At 48.2% G+C, this 17,502-nt stretch overlaps 2 protein-coding genes across 3 annotated transcripts in view; one reads left to right on the top strand and one right to left on the bottom strand.

Annotated features, from left to right (window-relative positions):
* LOC142243704 (uncharacterized) overlaps positions 1-12,689 on the bottom strand; it is a 49,826-nt gene extending 37,137 nt beyond the window's left edge. Inside the window, exon 1 of one of the 2 annotated variants that reach the window (XM_075315877.1) lies at positions 12,432-12,689. The gene's annotated coding sequence lies outside the window, so the exon portion shown is untranslated. The remainder of the gene's footprint in view (positions 1-12,431) is intronic. The other variant, XM_075315878.1, reaches the window with a different exon arrangement.
* LOC142243708 (uncharacterized) overlaps positions 1-17,502 on the top strand; it is a 478,920-nt gene that overhangs the window by 162,042 nt on the left and 299,376 nt on the right. The gene's annotated exons all lie outside the window — the stretch shown is intronic.

Here is a 17,502-nt window from a genome sequence, read left to right as displayed (position 1 = left end):
AAATCCCCCCAGAGCAGTGTGAGTGACTAGTGATGCCCTGTGTCCGCAGATGTGCTGAAGTCATTCCCAGCGACGGCCGGTGCACGTCCTACTGATTGTGACTGTTGTTACCTGCAGAACTTTTACTGATCTTCTCTCTCTGTGCTACAGTCATTATCACTTTTGGGACAAAATAAAGGTTTTATGTTGATAAACATTGGGTCTTTTGTAAAAACCTGTTCTAGTGGCACAGTGCACCCTTTACCCTGCTCTAGTGGCACGGTGCACCCCTTACCCTGCTCTAGTGGCACGGTGCACCCCTTACCCTGCTCTAGTGGCACGGTGCACCCTTTACCCTGCTCTAGTGGCACGGTGCACCCTTTACCCTGCTCTAGTGGCACGGTGCCCCCCTTACCCTGCTCTAGTGGCACGGTGCACCCTTTACAATGCTCTAGTGGCACGGTGCACCCTTTACCCTGCTCTATGGCATGGTGCACCCTTTACCCTCTGCTAGTGGCACGGTGCACCCCTTACCCTCTTCTAGTGGCATGGTGCGCCTTTTACCCTGCTCTAGTGACATGGTGCACCCTTTACCCTGCTCTAGTGGCATGGTGCACCCCTTACTTTGTTCTAGTGGCACGGTGCACCCTTTACCCTGCTCTAGTGGCATGATGCACCCCTTACCCTGCTCTAGTGGCACGGTGCGCCCTTTACCCTCCTCTAGTGGCACAGTGCACCCTTTACCCTGCTCTAGTGGCACGGTGCACCCTTTACCCTACTCTAGTGGCACGGTGCACCCTTTACCCTGCTCTATGGCATGGTGAACCCTTTACCCTCTGCTAGTGGCACGGTGCACCCTTTACCCTGCTCTAGTGGCATGATGCACCCCTTACCCTGCTCTAGTGGCACGGTACGCCCTTTACCCTCCTCTAGTGGCACGGTGCACCCTTTACCCTGCTCTAGTGGCATGGTGCACCCCTTACTTTGTTCTAGTGGCACGGTGCACCCTTTACCCTGCTCTAGTGGCATGATGCACCCTTTACCCTGCTCTAGTGGCATGATGCACCCCTTACCCTGCTCTAGTGGCATGATGCACCCTTTACCCTGCTCTAGTGGCATGATGCACCCTTTACCCTGCTCTAGTGGCACGGTGCACCCTTTACCCTGCTCTAGTGGCATGATGCACCCCTTACCCTGCTCTAGTGGCATGATGCACCCTTTACCCTGCTCTAGTGGCACAGTGCACCCTTTACCCTGCTCTAGTGGCACGGTGCACCCTTTACCCTGCTCTAGTGGCATGGTGCACCCTTTACCCTGCTCTAGTGGCACGGTGCACCCTTTACCCTGCTCTAGTGGCACGGTGCACCCTTTACCCTCTGCTAGTGGCACGGTGCACCCCTTACCCTCTTCTAGTGGCATGGTGCGCCCTTTACCCTGCTCTAGTGGCACGGTGCACCCTTTACCCTGCTCTAATGGCACGGTGCACCCTTTACCCTGCTCTAGTGGCATGGTGCACCCCTTACTTTGTTCTAGTGGCACGGTGCACCCTTTACCCTGCTCTAGTGGCATGATGCACCCCTTACCCTGCTCTAGTGGCACGGTGCGCCCTTTACCCTGCTCTAGTGGCACGGTGCACCCTTTACCCTGCTCTAGTGGCATGGTGCACCCCTTACTTTGTTCTAGTGGCACGGTGCACCCTTTACCCTGCTCTAGTGGCACGGTGCACCCTTTACCCTGCTCTAGTGGCATGGTGCACCCCTTACTTTGTTCTAGTGGCACGGTGCACCCTTTACCCTGCTCTAGTGGCATGATGCACCCTTTACCCTGCTCTAGTGGCATGATGCACCCCTTACCCTGCTCTAGTGGCACGGTGCGCCCTTTACCCTCCTCTAGTGGCACGGTGCACCCTTTACCCTGTTCTAGTGGCACGGTGCACCCTTTACCCTGTTCTAGTGGCACGGTGCACCCTTTACCCTGCTCTAGAGGCATTGTGCACCCTTTACCCTGCTCTAGTGGCACAGTGCACCCCTTACCCTGCTCTAGTGGCATGGTGCGCCCTTTACCCTGCTCTAGTGGCATTTTGCTGGTGAATCACTGCAGAAAGCTTATGAACATTTTCTGCAGCGAAACATGCAGCAAAACCAAGGTAAAACCGCGGTAAAAAAAGCAGCGTGCGCACAAGGGCCTAACCCGACACATGTGCATCCCTCACACACTCATCCACGTCACCAGTCCCTGTGAAAGGAAGCTCTGGCCGGATAGCCGTCCTTATATACCCACAAATCCACAGATTACTTGCGCACTCTTTGTAAGCGGTGGACACCACGTTATACTTTTTGCCAGCGTCCTACATGATCTGGTCACCTCCAGCACGGTATAGCATTAGGCTACTTTCACACATCAGTTTTCTGCATTCAGGAAGAATTCTTTTTTTTCCTGATCCAACGGATCCGGCAAAAAATTGTAAAAACCGTATCCACCGGATCCGTTTTTAACGGATCCGTTATGCTGGATGCATAAAAAAACGGATCAGTTGGATCTGTTTTGCATCCGTTTTTTTCCTGGATCCGTTTTTTTCAAAACATTGGAGCATGCTCAGTTTACAAAAACGGATCCGGCAGCCGCATCCGGTTTTTGCCGCATTACGCCGGATCCGGCGTCCATAGGCTTCTATTGTAAAACACGCCATATCGCGCCGGATCCGGCGCGATGCGTTTTTTTGCCGGACAAAAAAACGTTACAAGATACGTTGCCTCCGGCCGCCGCTTTAATTTTGCCGCATCCGGAAAAAAACGGATGCAACGCAAAGCCATCTGGCACAATCCGGTAACAATGCAAATCTATGGGGATAAAACGGATGCTGTACCGGATCCGTTTTACCCATTTTTTTTCCGGATTGTGCCTGATGGAAAAAACCTGATGTGTGAAAGTAGCCTTAAGCCTGCTTTACACGTTGCAATTAGTTGTACAATCGCATTTGCGATGTGACACGCCCAGGTTGCATACGGGATCTTATGAGATTGCACGTAGGTCGTTCATTTGCTGTAACACGAGCGTTAGTAGTCTATGTTAAATTGATCAATTTTGTGTGCGATCCTTTAGATCATGTGTTCTGTGACGTATGCATTGGGCACCTTTTTTTTTTTTTTTTTTTTTTATTTATTTACTTGACAAGCGTGTGTAATGTGTAGGGACGCGTTTTTACTATGTCATCTGCCATTCAGCTCTGCTACATGGCCGCTGACAGCAGACACAGACAGCCATGTAGCAGAGCTGAATGGCCGCTGACAGCAGACACAGACAGAGCCGCACTGTCAGAATGAACTCGGGTGAACTTCACCCGACTTCATTGTCATGCTGCGGCTCTCTGTGTCGCGTCCTGATTAGCGGTCACCCCTGAAGGACTCACCGGTGACCGCTAAACTCCTGAGTGACTGAATTGAGCAGGCCTCTCTCATATACTCACCGTTCCCCGATCCCCGGCGCGGCGCTGCACGGCGTTCACACTGCTCCGGCGGCTTTTACTATTTTGAAAAAGCCGGCCGCCCATTAAACAATCTCGTATTCCCTGCTTTCCCCGCCCACCGGCGCCTATGATTGGTTACAGTGAGACACGCCCCCACGCTGAGTGACAGGTGTGCACCCAATCACAGCAGCCGGTGGGCGGGTCTATACTGTGTTGTGAAATAAATAATTAAATAATTAAAAAAAACGGCGTGCGGTCCCCCTCAATTTTAAAACCAGCCAGATAAAGCCATACGGCTGAAGGCTGGTATTCTCAGGATGGGGAGCTCCACGTTATGGGGAGCCCCCCAGCCTAACAATATCAGCCAACAGCCGCCCAGAATTGCCGCATACATTAGATGCGACAGTTCTGGGACTGTACCCGGCTCTTCCCGATTTGCCCTGGTGCGTTGGCAAATCGGGGTAATAAGGAGTTATTGGCAGCCCATAGCTGCCAATAAGTCCTAGATTAATCATGTCAGGCGTCTATGAGACACCCTCCATGATTAATCTGTAAGTTACAGTAAATAAACACACACACCCGAAAAAATCCTTTATTAGAAATAAAAAACACAAACATATACCCTGGTTCACCACTTTAATCAGCCCCAAAAAGCCCTCCATGTCCGGTGTAATCCAGGATGGTCCAGCGTCGCTTCCAGCGCTGCTGCATGGAGGTGACCGGAGCAGCAGAATACACAGCCGCTCCGGTCACTTCCACACAGCAACTGAAGACAGCCGCGCGATCGGCTGAGCTGTCACTGAGGTTACCCGCTGTCACTGGATCCAGCGGTGGATGCAGCGGTGGCCGCGGGTAACCTCAGTGACAGCTCAGCTGATCGCGCTACTCACCGCCGCTCCTCTCACCTCCACGCAGCAACTGAGGTGAGTAGCGCGATCAGCTGAGCTGTCACTGAGGTTACCCGCGGCCACCGCTGGATCCAGTGACAGCGGGTAACCTCACTGACAGCTCAGCTGATCGCACGGCTGTCTTCAGTTGCTGTGTGGAGGTGACCGGAGCGGCGGTGTCTTCTGCAGCTCCTGTCACCTCCATGCAGCAGCGCTGGAAGCGACGCTGGAGCATCCTGGATTACGCCGGACATGGAGGGCTTTTGTGGGCTGATTAAAGTGGTTAACCAGGGTATATGTTTGTGTTTTTTATTTCTAATAAAGGATTTTTTCGGGTGTGTGTGTTTATTTACTGTAATTTACAGATTAATCATGGAGGGTGTCTCATAGACGCCTGACATGATTAATCTAGGATTTAGTGGCAGCTATGGGCTGCCATTAACTCCTTATTACCCCGATTTGCCAACGCACCAGGGCAAATCGGGAAGAGCCGGGTACAGTCCCAGAACTGTCGCATATAATGTATGCGGCAATTCTGGGCGGCTGTTGGCTGATATTGTTAGGCTGGGGGGGCTCCCCATAACGTGGAGCTCCCCATCCTGAGAATACCAGCCTTCAGCCGTATGGCTTTATCTGGCTGGTTTTAAAATTGGGGGGAACCGCACGCCGGTTTTTTTAATTATTTATTTCACTACACAGTATAGACACGCCCACCGGCTGCTGTGATTGGGTGCAGTGTGACACCTGTCACTCAGCGTGGGGGCGTGTCTCACTGTAACCAATCATAGGCGCCGGTGGGCGGGGGAAAGCAGGGAATACGAGTTTGTTTAATGGGCGGCCGGCTTTTTCAATACAGTAAAAGCCGCCGGAGCAGTGTGAACGCCGTGCAGCGCCGGGGATCGGTGAGTATATGAGAGAGGGGGATAGACTGACATGGACAGAAAGAGAGGGACAGAGATAGTGACCGGCTGACAGAGATTAGTGAATGACAGACATTGTGAGGCGCTTCAGAACGCAGCTTTTCAGCTGCGCTCTGAAGCGGACCTTTTTTAAGCTGCGGTGCAGAGCGCACACCTGCGCACATAGCCTCAGACATCACAATCGTATGAGGGATGTCACACGTTACAATTGACTAGGTTCGTGCAACAAAATGCTCAATTCTAGACAAAGATACGATGTGTTTGCGATCAACGGTTTTGCGTTTAATCCTGATCGCACGTAGATGTCACACGCAGATACCTCACAAACGATGCCGGATGTGCGTCACTTACAACTTGACCCCAACGACGGATTGTGAGATATATTGAAGCGTGTGTAGCGGGCTTTACTCTCTTTCATGGCCCTTATGGCCGAATGTACAATGGTATTGGCTCCTTATTGCTCAGACTTAGGCCCCCTTTGTTCCTCTTTTCTAGCTGCTGTATACACTCAGGTTAGTGGCAGCATCCCTCACAATCTGTATACTTCCAGCACAGTATAGTATCGTCTTTTCATGTCTCTTATTGCCGTGTATGTAGCAGTGTATGTGCACTATGATGTTGCTGCCAGCATTCCTGGTATACTTCCAGCACCGTATGATATGGTCTTTTTCATGTCTTACTGCTTAGTATATAGCAGTAATCACTCAAGCTTTTCTTGTAGTTGCTTAATATACCCTTATCTGGTTCTGCTTATTCTATATGCTGGATATATAGAATGACAATTGTATATTATTACTATAATTCCTCATATACTTATTTATGGATCATACTAATCTATCATGGTCCTAACAATATTTTTTTTTCTGGTTTCTTTTCTGATCCTCTTCATTTATGTGGTTGTAATTTTTCTTCCTGTCGTCTAAGGCCCCTTTCACATCAGTTTTTTGCAGTCAGTCACAATCCATCGAATTTTGAAAAAAAAAAACAAAAACAGATCCAGCGACTGATGCCGCTGGATCCGTTTTTTTTCTCAAACTTGAATTAGCGACGGATTGCGATGGATGGCCTCACGTTTCATCCGTCGTTCGACGGATCCATCGAAAATGGTTTGTCTGGCAGATATAGACAACTGACAAAGTAACGTTTTTTGTCTACGTCGAAAAAAAAGGAACAGCGACGGATCCATCGCTGTCCGTCGTTTGGTAGAATGGAAGCCTATGGGCGCAGGATCCGTCAATCCATCAAATGACGGAATCCAGCGACTGATTCCGTTTTTTTTTAAACTGAGCATGCTCCAAGTTATTATCAGCCCCCAGCTAGTCGGATCCGTCGCATCAGTTTGTCTACAATCTGCGACGGATCCGTCGAGCCAACGGATTGTGACTGACAGTAAGTAAGGGTAACAGACAGTAACTGGTAAGAAAGGGGCCTAATATGTATATTTTCTTTATCATATCATTTACATTGTCATTTTTGTTTCTTGAACAGTTATAGATAACATTAACTTTAGAGTCCCAATCCCAATCCCAACCACTCAAGAACATTACAGCCCCGATGGGCTCCATCATTGACCAGGTGGTGAGCATCAAACATTCAAACTCAGACGCTTATTAAGCAACACCCATCTCACGTGATCTGGAGACCTCAGGTGTCTTTTGCCTCCTCGGCTTGGGTCCGGGTCTTGTTTTACTTGTTCTGATGAGCCGTGATCCATTTTGGAGGGGAGACAGGAAGCCCGGGAGCCGAGGGCCACTCTGGGAGATCCACCATCGGAATTTCAAAGGTTCCCAGGAAGTTGGCGAGGTCACCCAGCAAACGGAAAGTAGCCTTCTTCCCCCTCGGGCTCGATGTATTCTGTCCAGCTCCACTGAATGAATCCCTCTCTCTCCCAGTAGGTGTTTAAATAAATTCTGCGCAACACAGTCCAGTTCCCCATTATTCACTGTTTCAGGTATGCCTCTTATCCGGATGTTATTCCACCTATTGCGGTTATCAATATCCTCTAGGCCCCCTGCCAGCTCTTCCAGCTTGTTGGAGTTACTGAGAATGGCTTCTCTGTGTGCCTGCAGTTCACTCAGCACCTCATCCTGTGTCTTTTCCACCTCCTCCACTATCACAGTAAATGCAGCTGTGAGACACTGCAGCTCCTTCCTGTGTGCAGCCTCCAGCCTGAAAATGCAGCTCTCCAGATCTTCCTTAGTGGGGGTGATTTTAGATATTAGCTAATCTCTGACAGGGCCATGTCTTCTCCCCCCTCCATGAGCCCCTCTTGAGATTCTTCTGGAGTTATACTGCCTGGACTGCTCCGTGCCCGCTGAGAGCTCCCCCCAGCATAAGAAGCCGACACCATCTTTGTCTTCACTGACCTGGGAGTCTTCTGTGAGGTGAGCGGGGATCCATGATTTAAGAAGCGCTCCATGCGTGCCAGTGCTTTATTTTCGGTCTGGCCGGTTGTGGAGGGCTTCCGAGGTCTGCCCATAAGATCAGAGCAGCGGGGATTCAAGTTCAGACGGCAGAATCAGAGGAGATTGCAGAGCGCTCCAGGCTCATGCTTCTTACCCGGCCATTAGCAAGCCACGCCCCCCTACACTGTCATTTTTATTCATTTTGTAAAAAAAAAAAATATATATATTTTTGTTCTTGTATATTATGTGATATACTTTGGTGACTATATACAAAAATCACACCTGTGTACTGAAGGTCTAACTGACCGAACCATCTTCTTTACTGGAGGGAAATCTTTTGGAATTTCTTGGAATAAATGAATTACATTTCATTTTGGAGCACATGGTTATTTGCTTATGGTTACGGCACTGGACCCTACCATTGCACCCAACCACAGTGTTAGATGTGCCATGTTTTTCTTATAAGCGTTCACATGTCTGATATTGTTGTAGTGAGGAGAACCTGCTTGATTTACGGGATGCAGGTCTCCAGCAGCACAAACTGGGCACAATGTACGGGCACTATAATGTACTGGCACTACAAGGGCTATTTCGCAAATTTTAATTCTGCAACATTCGCCGCATGTGACACCATGAGTGTTTTCTAGAGACTAAAGGGTGCTTTACACGATGCGACATCGGTAACGATATATCGTCGGGGTTACGTCGGTAGTGACGCACATCCGGCGCCGTTACCGACATTGCAGCATGTAACACCAATGAGCGACTATCAACGATCGCAAAATCGTTCAAAAACGGTGATCGTTGACACGTCGCTCCTTTCCTTAATATCACTGCTGCCACAGGTACGATTTTGTTCGTCATTCCTGCGGCAGCACACATCGCTATGTGTGACAGTGCAGGAGCGACAAACATCTCCTTACCTGCGTCTCACCCGGCAATGCGGAAGGAAGGAGGTGGGCGGGATGTTACATCCTGCTCATCTCCGCTTCTATTGGCAGGCTGCTTAATGACGTTGCTATGACGCCAAACACTCCTCCCCCTTGAGAGAGGATTGTTCGGCAGTCACAGCGGACGTCGTAGGGAAGGTATGTACGCTGTGACGCTGCCGTAGCGATAATGTTTGCTAAGGCAGCGAGCACCAAATGTCGCACGAACGATGGGGGCAGGTGCTATCGCGCTTCGACATCGCTAGCGATGGCGCAGTGTGTAAATCACCCTTAAATCATCATTACACCCATAGATGAATTCCCGGAGGGGTGTAATTTCCAAATGTGGTCATTTGAGGGGGTTTCTTGCTGTTTTGACACTAAAGGCCCCGTCACACACAGAGAGAAATCTTTGGCAGATCTGTGGTTGCAGTGAAATCATGGACATATTGTTCCATTTGTACACAGCCACAAACCTGGCACTGATTGTCCACAATTTCACTGCAGCCACAGATCTGCCACAGATCTGCCACAGATCTGCCACAGATCTGCCACAGATTTATCTCTGTGTGTGACAGGGCCTTAAGGCTATGTGCACACGTTGTGGATTTGCTTGCTGACATTCTGCATCTCCCTGGCAGAGAAACTGCTGCTGCAAAAACACACGTTTTGCCTCATTTTTTTAATTTCCTTGTTTTCAAATGGTGAAACGCAGCCAAAAACAGAATTGATGACATGCTGCAGATTATTTCTGCAATGAAATCTACAAGGAAAAAATCTTGACCATGTGCACAAAACTACAGGATTCTCATAGACTTCACTGGCATCAGGATTTCCTTACAGATTTGTGAAGGCAAAAACACAACATGCCTAAGGCTATGTGCGCACAGTGCATTTTTCGCAGTGTTTTTTCGGGTGCGTTTTTGGGCAGAAAACTGCAGGACTTTGCTTCCCCAGCAAAGTCTATGAGTTTTCATTTTTGCTGTCCGCACACAGCGTTTTTTTTTAGCTGCGTTTTGAAGTGACTAAAAAAGCAACACGTCAATTCTTGTCCGCGTTTTTCCACCCATGCAATGCATTGGAAAAACGCAGCAAAACGCAACCAAAAACGCTTGCGTTTTTTGCGGCCAAAAAAGCACAAAAACGCTGTATGTAAAAAAAAGCCAACGTGCGCACACAGCCTTAGGGGTTCTGCAAACGGAGTCTGCAAACTATTCTAGGAAAACCTATGTGCCATAAATCAAATGGCGCTCCTTCCCTCCTGAGCCCTGCGGAGCAGCCAAACAGTACTGTACGGTCACATGTGGGGCACTGCCACATTCAGGAGAAATTGTGTAACACACTATTGGCCTTTACATATTCCTCCTGTGAAAATTAATAATCTGGAATTTAATTACATTTTTACCAGTAATGTTTTGTTTTTTCCTTCACTGCCCAATAGTATAGGATTTTGTGACAACTGTGGTGTTAGGGTCTGTGCGCACTAGAAAAATGGAATTTCCTTACGAAAATTCCGCAGGCTCAGAAAGATTACCGCACCTGCGGTAAAAAACGCAGCAAACCACACCAGAAAATAGCATGTGGTTTGTTGCGGTTTTACCGCGGCTTGCTGCGGTATGTCTCTGCGTTACTCACCTCTCCCCGCTCCTGCTGTCCATAGTGCTGAAGTCTCCGGGCAGTGCTGTGTCCTGCACGGCTGCCTCCGGCGCTCTGCTGTTGCCGGGTCAGCTGTGCACTGAATAACTGCATATGCATGAGCCGGTCTGTAACAGGCGGTCTCATGCATAAGCATAAGCAGGGGAGCAGTGCCCGGTGGCAGCCTCACTGGAGAAGGTATTAGATCAGCGGTGACTTCAGTCAGCTGATGTACAGTGACCGCTGGAGTCCTCCACCTGTCACTGCAAAGCACGAGTGAAGTCACCGCTGATCCCGGCGGCTCACTTCACTTGTGTCCTGACTCTAACCGTGAATAGTCATGGTCTATGGCGCTCACTGTGAGTGCCAGGTGTAGCAGAGCTGGAAGCATCGTGGGACCTCGTGTGGATTACATCGGACCTGGAGGGCTGTTATTAGGGGTTAATAAAGTGGTGAAAGAGGGGGCTTTTTGTCTTTTACTTCAAATAAAGGATTTTTGGGGTGTTTGTGCTTATTTACTTTCACTTACAGTTTAGTGATGAGGGGGTGTCATATAGACGCCTGCAATCACTAAACTAGGACTTAGCAGCAGCTATGGGCTGCTGCCATTAACTTCTTCATTACCCCAATTGCCACCGCATCACGGCAACGGGAAGAGCCGGGAAAAGTCCGGGACAGTCGCATCTAATGGATGCAGCAATTCCGGGTAGCTGCTGGCTGATATTTCTAGGCTGGAGGGCTCCCCATAACGTGGGGCTCCCCAGCCTGAGAATACCAGCCCCCAGCTGTGAAGCTTTATCCTGGCTGGTTATCAAGATTGGGGGGGGACTACACACCGGTTTTTTAAAATCATTTATTTATTTTACTGTATACTATAGACCCGCCCACCGGCGGCTGTGATTGGTTGCGCTGAGACAGCTGCCACTCAGCATGGGGGTGTGTCTGCCTGCAACCAATCACAGCCACCGGTGAGCAGGGAAGGCGTGAATACGAGATGGAATAATGAGCCGGCTCTGGAAGATGAAAGAGCTGCTGCTGCGGGAGCAGTGTGACAGCCGCCCGGTCATCGGTGAGTATGACGCGCTTGCTCCTACCCCTTTGGGCCAGATTCTGTTCCCCATAAACTTTATATGTGGAGCAGCCTCCGGCCAGATACCGGGGATCAATCCTCCGTCGACCCAGAGTCAGCGGGTGATTGATCTGCCAGCCCTCGAAACTGCAGGGACCTGCGGAAAAGAAGTGACATGCAATTGTTTTTGTTGCGGAAATGCCGCAGCAAAACATGCAGCTGTCAAAATCCGCCTAGTGCGCACAGCATTTTTTTTCCCCATAGGTTTTGCTGGTGAATCACTGCAGAAAGGTTATGAACATTTTCTGCAGCGAAACATGCAGCAAAACTGCGATAAAAAACGCAGCGTGCGCACAGGGCCTTAATATGCCCACTGCACCCCTGGCTGAATTCATTGAGGGGTGCAATTTGTAAAATGGGGTCACTGCTGTTCTGACACCTCAGGGGCTCCACCAATGTGACATGGCACCAGCAAACCATTCTACTAAATCTGCACTCCAGTATGGCGCTCCTTCCCTTCTTCACTGTGCACTACATACGGGGCATCGTCAGACTGAGGAGACATTACACACGTTGTACGGGTCATTATCGCCTCTTATCCTAATGAAAAATTTTGGGTTAAAGAAACATTTTTGTGATATGTATTTGTTCATTTTCACAGCTCAATGTTCTAAAGTTATTGTGAAGTTCCTGGGGGTTCTCGGGGATCACTAAACATCTAGATAAATTCCTTGAGGGGTCTAGTTTCTAAAATGGGGTCACTTGTGGGGGAGCGCCACTGTTTGGGCACCTCAGGAGCTCTCCAAACGAGACATGACGACCGCTAATTATTGCAGCCAATTTTGCAGTGAAATAGCGCTCCTTCCCTTCCGAGCCCTGCCGGGCGCACAAACAGTAGATTTCCACCACATGTGGGCATCTGTGGACTCAGGAGACAGTGCACAACTTCTTGGATGTGATTTCCAGCACTCTGAGGGGTGCAGTTTACAATGGTGTTCCTTTTAGGTATTTACTGTCACATGGGTCTCTGCCCCCCCAAAAATAAGGTTTGTAAAGTTTGCTGGAAAATGACAATTTGAAGAATGTGTATATCGTCTGGAAACTTCTGAACACGCCCCTATCACGTGACATTACGCCATACCTGGCAGGAGACCATACAGTCTAGCATCGGCCAGTGTAGAATGCGCGCGTGCTGTCGCTGCAGCGGAGCCTGAGGGACGGAGCCGCGATTTCACTAAACCCGTTGTTGTGTTTTGGACCCTTGGAGACCCCGTAGTGTGTGACGTCACATCCGGCCGGAGCGCCGCTGTCCCCCTCAGTGCAGCGCACAGCGGAGGCCCCGGAATCCTGCGGCCTCAGAGGAGGAGACCCCGTAGTGTGTGACGTCACATCCGGCCGGAGCGCCGCTGTCCCTCTCAGTGCAGCGCACAGCGGAGGCCCCGGAATCCTGCGGCCTCAGAGGAGGAGACCCCGTAGTGTGTGACGTCACATCCGGCCGGAGCGCCGCTGTCCCCCTCAGTGCAGCACACAGCGGAGGCCCCGGAATCCTGCGGCCTCAGAGGAGGAGACCCCGTAGTGTGTGACGTCACATCCGGCCGGAGCGCCGCTGTCCCCTCAGTGCAGCGCACAGCGGAGGCCCCGGAATCCTGCGGCCTCACAGGAGGAGACCCCGTAGTGTGTGACGTCACATCCGGCCGGAGCGCCGCTGTCCCCTCAGGGTTGCGTCTAGATCAGAGTTGATTTTTTGTGGTCCTCAAAAAATCAACTCTGATCTAGCTGCTTCAGTAGTGAGCCGGCTATATCGGAGTTGATTTTTTGAGGCCTCATTTTTTCCACTCTGATTTAGCCGGCTCACTACTGAAGTGTCTAGATCAGAGTGGGTTTTTTGTGGTCCTCATTTTTTCCACTCTGATCTAGCCGGCTCACTGCTGAAGTGTCTAGATCAGAGTTGATTTCTTGAGGCCTCGCTGTAGTCACATGTTTTTGGTCACCTCATTTTATCCACTCCGTTCTAGCTGCTTCACCAGTGAGGTGGCTAGATCAGAGTGGATTTTTTGATGATATCTGTGATCTTTTCTCCATACAGCACAGTTCAGTTTCTACAGCAGGGGCTGGAATCAGATTTATAATTGGAATGATTTCATGTTTTTATTTATTAGATGCTCACACTGTTATATTTATTATTTTATTCCAAAGGGCAAATTTTTATTTTCATTATTATTATAACTTACATTTTATTATTATTTTTTACAATATAAATAATTCCACACAGCGCTGATTATTCAGTTTTGCTGGAATTTTAATTTTACCGTATTTCCACGAGTCGTGGCCGCAGGACTGACATTGAAAGAGTGGGCGGAGCCTCACAAGGAAAAACGGAACCGCGCAGCTGACAGTCTTCATAACTTACCATATTGGATCAGAGTGGATTTTTTGAGGATCTCTCTGTAGCCTTCATTATGTACATTTGGTACTGAAGTGACTGAAATTCAGTTTTTTGAAGAGTGGGAGGAGCCTCACGGCGAAAAACGTAACAGAGCGCAGCCGAGAAAGTGCTTATAATTTCACACATTGTGTCGTAGTGGATTTTTTGAGGACCTCAAAAAAGCCACTCCGTTCTAGCTGCTTCAGTAGTGAGCCGTCTATATCAGAGTGGATTTTTTGAGGACCTCATTTTAGCCACTACATTATGTACATTTGGTACTGAGGTGACTGCAATGGATTTTTTCGAAGAGTGGGAGGAGCCTCAAAGCAAAAAGCGTAACAGTGCGCAGCTGAAAGTCCTCATAATATCCACATTGTGTCGTAGTGGATTTTTTGAGGACCTCATTTTAGCCACTCCGTTCTAGCTGCTTCAGTGGTGAGCCGTCTATATCAGAGTGGATTTTTTGAGGACCTCATTTTAGCCACTACATTATGTACATTTGGTACTGAGGTGACTGCAATGGATTTTTTCGAAGAGTGGGAGGAGCCTCAAAGCAAAAAGCGTAACAGAGCGCAGCTGAAAGTCCTCATAATATCCACATTGTGTCGTAGTGGATTTTTTGAGGACCTCAAAAAAGCCACTCCGTTCTAGCTGCTTCAGTAGTGAGCTGTCTATATCAGAGTGGATTTTTTGAGGACCTCATTTTAGCCACTACATTATGTACATTTGGTACTGAGGTGACTGCAATGTATTTTTTCGAAGAGTGGGAGGAGCCTCAAAGCAAAAAGCGTAACAGTGCGCAGCTGAAAGTCCTCATAATATCCACATTGTGTCGTAGTGGATTTTTTGAGGACCTCAAAAAAGCCACTCCGTTCTAGCTGCTTCAGTAGTGAGCCGTCTATATCAGAGTGGATTTTTTGAGGACCTCATTTTAGCCACTACATTATGTACATTTGGTACTGAGGTGACTGCAATGGATTTTTTCGAAGAGTGGGAGGAGCCTCAAAGCAAAAAGCGTAACAGTGCGCAGCTGAAAGTCCTCCTAATATCCACATTGTGTCGTAGTGGATTTTTTGAGGACCTCAAAAAAGCCACTCCGTTCTAGCTGCTTCAGTAGTGAGCCGTCTATATCAGAGTGGATTTTTTGAGGACCTCATTTTAGCCACTACATTATGTACATTTGGTACTGAGGTTACTGCAATGTATTTTTTCGAAGAGTGGGAGGAGCCTCAAAGCAAAAAGCGTAACAGTGCGCAGCTGAAAGTCCTCATAATATCCACATTGTGTCGTAGTGGATTTTTTGAGGACCTCAAAAAAGCCACTCCGTTCTAGCTGCTTCAGTAGTGAGCCGTCTATATCAGAGTGGATTTTTTGAGGACCTCATTTTAGCCACTACATTATGTACATTTGGTACTGAGGTGACTGGAATGGATTTTTTCGAAGAGTGGGAGGAGCCTCAAAGCAAAAAGCGTAACAGTGCGCAGCTGAAAGTCCTCATAATATCCACATTGTGTCGTAGTGGATTTTTTGAGGACCTCATTTTAGCCACTCCGTTCTAGCTGCTTCAGTAGTGAGCCGTCTATATCAGAGTGGATTTTTTGAGGACCTCATTTTAGCCACTACATTATGTACATTTGGTACTGAGGTGACTGCAATGTATTTTTTCGAAGAGTGGGAGGAGCCTCAAAGCAAAAAGCGTAACAGTGCGCAGCTGAAAGTCCTCATAATATCCACATTGTGTCGTAGTGGATTTTTTGAGGACCTCAAAAAAGCCACTCCGTTCTAGCTGCTTCAGTAGTGAGCCGTCTATATCAGAGTGGATTTTTTGAGGACCTCATTTTAGCCACTACATTATGTACATTTGGTACTGAGGTGACTGGAATGGATTTTTTCGAAGAGTGGGAGGAGCCTCAAAGCAAAAAGCGTAACAGTGCGCAGCTGAAAGTCCTCATAATATCCACATTGTGTCGTAGTGGATTTTTTGAGGACCTCAAAAAAGCCACTCCGTTCTAGCTGCTTCAGTGGTGAGCCGTCTATATCAGAGTGGATTTTTTGAGGACCTCATTTTAGCCACTACATTATGTACATTTGGTACTGAGGTGACTGCAATGGATTTTTTCGAAGAGTGGGAGGAGCCTCAAAGCAAAAAGCGTAACAGTGCGCAGCTGAAAGTCCTCATAATATCCACATTGTGTCGTAGTGGATTTTTTGAGGACCTCAAAAAAGCCACTCCGTTCTAGCTGCTTCAGTAGTGAGCCGTCTATATCAGAGTGGATTTTTTGAGGACCTCATTTTAGCCACTACATTATGTACATTTGGTACTGAGGTGACTGCAATGGATTTTTTCGAAGAGTGGGAGGAGCCTCAAAGCAAAAAGCGTAACAGTGCGCAGCTGAAAGTCCTCCTAATATCCACATTGTGTCGTAGTGGATTTTTTGAGGACCTCAAAAAAGCCACTCCGTTCTAGCTGCTTCAGTAGTGAGCCGTCTATATCAGAGTGGATTTTTTGAGGACCTCATTTTAGCCACTACATTATGTACATTTGGTACTGAGGTGACTGCAATGGATTTTTTCGAAGAGTGGGAGGAGCCTCAAAGCAAAAAGCGTAACAGTGCGCAGCTGAAAGTCCTCATAATATCCACATTGTGTCGTAGTGGATTTTTTGAGGACCTCAAAAAAGCCACTCCGTTCTAGCTGCTTCAGTGGTGAGCCGTCTATATCAGAGTGGATTTTTTGAGGACCTCATTTTAGCCACTACATTATGTACATTTGGTACTGAGGTGACTGCAATGGATTTTTTCGAAGAGTGGGAGGAGCCTCAAAGCAAAAAGCGTAACAGTGCGCAGCTGAAAGTCCTCATAATATCCACATTGTGTCGTAGTGGATTTTTTGAGGACCTCAAAAAAGCCACTCCGTTCTAGCTGCTTCAGTAGTGAGCCGTCTATATCAGAGTGGATTTTTTGAGGACCTCATTTTAGCCACTACATTATGTACATTTGGTACTGAGGTGACTGCAATGGATTTTTTCGAAGAGTGGGAGGAGCCTCAAAGCAAAAAGCGTAACAGTGCGCAGCTGAAAGTCCTCATAATATCCACATTGTGTCGTAGTGGATTTTTTGAGGACCTCAAAAAAGCCACTCCGTTCTAGCTGCTTCAGTAGTGAGCCGTCTATATCAGAGTGGATTTTTTGAGGACCTCATTTTAGCCACTACATTATGTACATTTGGTACTGAGGTGACTGCAATGTATTTTTTCGAAGAGTGGGAGGAGCCTCAAAGCAAAAAGCGTAACAGTGCGCAGCTGAAAGTCCTCATAATATCCACATTGTGTCGTAGTGGATTTTTTGAGGACCTCAAAAAGCCACTCCGTTCTAGCTGCTTCAGTAGTGAGCCGTCTATATCAGAGTGGATTTTTTGAGGACCTCATTTTAGCCACTACATTATGTACATTTGGTACTGAGGTGACTGCAATGGATTTTTTCGAAGAGTGGGAGGAGCCTCAAAGCAAAAAGCGTAACAGTGCGCAGCTGAAAGTCCTCCTAATATCCACATTGTGTCGTAGTGGATTTTTTGAGGACCTCAAAAAAGCCACTCCGTTCTAGCTGCTTCAGTAGTGAGCCGTCTATATCAGAGTGGATTTTTTGAGGACCTCATTTTAGCCACTACATTATGTACATTTGGTACTGAGGTTACTGCAATGTATTTTTTCGAAGAGTGGGAGGAGCCTCAAAGCAAAAAGCGTAACAGTGCGCAGCTGAAAGTCCTCATAATATCCACATTGTGTCGTA

Source organism: Anomaloglossus baeobatrachus, chromosome 6 (genome assembly GCF_048569485.1).
Source record: "Anomaloglossus baeobatrachus isolate aAnoBae1 chromosome 6, aAnoBae1.hap1, whole genome shotgun sequence".
NCBI lineage: Eukaryota > Metazoa > Chordata > Amphibia > Anura > Aromobatidae > Anomaloglossus > Anomaloglossus baeobatrachus.
This window is presented reverse-complemented; position numbering and strand designations above follow the sequence as displayed.